The sequence below is a fragment of the Rhinolophus hipposideros genome (genome assembly GCF_964194185.1).
Source record: "Rhinolophus hipposideros genome assembly, chromosome: 19".
NCBI classification, from domain to species: domain Eukaryota; kingdom Metazoa; phylum Chordata; class Mammalia; order Chiroptera; family Rhinolophidae; genus Rhinolophus; species Rhinolophus hipposideros.
In genome coordinates, this window is record NC_138065.1 from 37,009,762 (window position 1) to 37,013,284 (window position 3,523).

The window sequence follows — 3,523 nt, forward strand, 5'->3', positions numbered from 1 at the left end:
TTTCCATGTATCCCCTCCTCCTCACCTTCCAGTGGCCTCTGCCAGCTCTCCCTGATAGGCCCAGGACATGGAGAAACACCACTAATGAGGTTTAGTCCCTCCTTGTCCACAGATGGCAGACTAGCAGACCCTCCTCAGGGGTCCTCTCTTGGGACTGGTAGAAATATGTCAGGAGAGCCTCACACCTTTTTTCTTGCTGGTGTCCCTCCCTCTAGCCCATGTGCTCCTTTCTGACAAACAAATAAACCGTGCCATTTCTTTTCCTTCATACTCCGCTCCTGGAGAGAGGGGAAAAAAGAAACATCATCAGCTAACAGTGTCATTTCCCAGCCTGTGGTTGGGCAGAGCCAATGCCTGGCCCTCATTCACACAGTTTGTTGCTGTGGCTGTATCAACTTGAGCTGAAAGGGTAAGAGCAGCTGCCACACTGGGCACAGAGCCAAGAAACTAGGCACCCACCCGGTGTTTCTCTCCCAAGTTATGCAATCTTTTCATTGCACATTATTTGGGACTGCTGCATGTAGTAACAGAAGTATCTATTGAGTGCTTTCTGTCTGAGACCACTGTTCTAAGAACTATATAAGGTTTATTATGTTTAACTCTTTCTCCAAAACTTATTATTCCCATTTTACAGGTGAAGAAACTGAGCCACAGACAAGCTCAAATAACTTATCAAAGGCCCCCAGGAGTGGAGCCAGGATTAAACCGCAAGGGGTCTGACACTAGAGCCCATACCCCTGACCCCACCTTGGGCCGCCTGGCCTTCAAACTTGTCTGACCCTACATCTGGCGAGTGGCCAGCCTACTGCCAGCAGTCAAGAAATTCCATGGCTTAGAACACTGCACACCGAATTGGATACCACCTTTCCCCCTGGCTGTGGGACCACTCCATTTCCCTCCACTCCTCTGCAGCACCTTTCACTCAGGCTCAGCGGTGTCTTGGCCGCTGGGGAAATGAGCTGCGGGTGGAGTGGTCTATTCCTTCTTCTGGAAAAACAACCCAAAGTCCCATCTTGCTGTCATGTCTCACCTGAAACCACTGTAAAATCTGTCATCTGCACTCTCAGGTCAGTCCCTGGACAAACCCAAGGGATGACTTTCTAGGCCCCCCAAGAAACCCCAGTCTAACACCTGCCTGGCAAAGGAGGAAAGGAATGTTCCCTGAGGAACCTCCTGGCCACATTCTCTTTTTGATCACTAACTTCCTAGACAATAAAAGTCCACTCTCCATTCTAACTAGCCATGCAACGCTTGCCTATCAACTTGCCTCTACTTACCACCTACTCTTGCTCCTTATCTCTACTTTCTCTCATTTTTCTACCCCCGGGCTCCCTCCCCCTAGGCTGTGTCATTTCCAGTGAGACTCTCTGTCCCCTTCTTTCCACTCCTGTCCCCAGCTTTGCTCCCTTCCAACCTTTCCTCAGATCTGAGGATCCCTCCTCACCCAGCTCAAGTCCCACCGAACTTAACCTCCACACCCACCACACGACTCCAATCCCCTCCCATAGGCTCCAACACATTGAGGATAAAGCTTCAGCATCCAAAAAAAAGAGGACCCTTTGATAGAGTTCTCAGTGAGCCCAGGGTGAGAATCTGCAGGCCAAGGGGATGACAAGACCGCCTGCTTCCAAGTCAGAGTTGCTGTTCTCTGGCTCTCTCTGGCTCTCTCTCTGGCTGAGGCCTTCCTCTGCCACCTCCCAGGGGCACAAAACAGCTGGAGCTCATTTGCATTAATTTCCTGGATTGCTTTGACTCCTAGTTGAGGACTCTCGTGACAAGCTAATTTATGCAAACTGAATGCAAATGAATATAGAAAAGTATGTGACCCTGGATTTACTGGAAATCAGAGACGCTTCTGATGGGAAGACTTAGGGAAATTTTGGAATCGACTTCCCAAGAGAAATTTAAAAATAGAGTGACCTCCAGTTGGGGATTGGGGAGGGATATGGCTGGAAGTCAGTCAGAGGAAGGAGCACAGACTGGGTTCCATGTGGTTTCTAAGTGACCCAGCAAAAGTGGAGGAAGAGAACTCCTCTGGCCACCAACCCTTTCCCCCTTCTCCTCTCTTGGCTCTGAGATCTGCTTCAACTCCATGCTCTGCCAAAACTGCCCTACAGCGTACATGCTGGAGGGCAGAGAGCCCAGGGAGTCACTGCATTTTTGGAAACGGGAATTTTATGTATATCGCACTTCTCATCACAACATTCTGCTAGTCTCCTTTCCGTTTATACTGCCTACTGACCCTCTTCTAATTGTCCTTCACTGAGTATGGCTGGTAAAGTGAACATAATGTTCAGGAACTGGGCTAGAGGGGCAAGGTAGTCTGGATGTTCAGATAAAGAAAACCTCAGAGGATAGACTCGAGTAGGTGAACTCAGGCACAAAGACTTAGGCATCTCATTTCCAGGCAGAGAGAGAAAAGGAACACTTCAAAAAAGGACAGGAGAGAGGAAGGTGGCCCAGAAGCCACAGCCCATCCTTCGGACCCTAAAGTAAAATGGGCTGACTAACTCTAAAAGGTAGAAATGGGGGGCCCGGTGGCTCAGGCAGTTGGAGCTTCATGCTCCTAACTCCGAAGGCTGCCGGTTCGATTCCCACATGGGCCAGTGGGCTCTCAACCACAAGGTTGCCAGTTCAATTCCTCGAGTCTGGCAAGGGATGGTGGGCTGTGCCCCCTGCAACTAGCAGCAGCTACTGGACCTGGAGCTGAGCTGCGCCCTCCACAACTACGATTGAAAGGACAACAATTTGACTTGGAAAAAGTCCTGGAAGTACACACTGTTCGCCAATAAAGTCCCCCTTCCCCAATAAAATCTTTAAAAAAAAGAAAGAGAGAAAGGTAGAAACGGGACTTGTCTTAAAGATTTCAAGAGAAGAAAATATTTCTTCCAAAATATTTCCAAGAGTCCACTAAGTTTCCTCAGAACGGTTTTTACCTATAGTAACATAAATGCTACGTGCTACCATGGAAATCATTTGCTTTCTCTGGCCTTTCTTCTAACCAGAGAACACTTGTTCCTGGCTGTTAAGGTAATACTCCAGCAAACCCGTAATACATGCTGTGAAAAGACCTTAAGATAAACTCCCCTAAGATTCAGGGACGACCTCCCCTCTTCCCTGAGAGGAGAATACCCAAACTGAACCCTCCACCCCAGGCGATAGGGAGCAGTGTGTATTGATCCTTGTTCCCCTAACTAGATAGACAACTTGGCTGAGGGCCAACTTTCATCTCGTCAGTATTTGGGGTTACCCAAAGGAAGGAAAAACTGCTCATTTGTGCACCCTGTATACCAAGCATGTTATGTATATATTATATCCTTTAAGTCTTATAATAGTCCCACTGGACTTGTATCATTCCCATTGTATAAATGAGGAAACTAAGGCTAAGAGACTTAAAGTCATTTGCCTAAGGTTACACAGCTGATGAATGATTGTGACAAAACCTTCTATCACTCATTAGTATCCATTTTCTCCTTTTCTTTCTAGGCATACGTCAAATTATATTTCCCAACCCTCTTTTGTT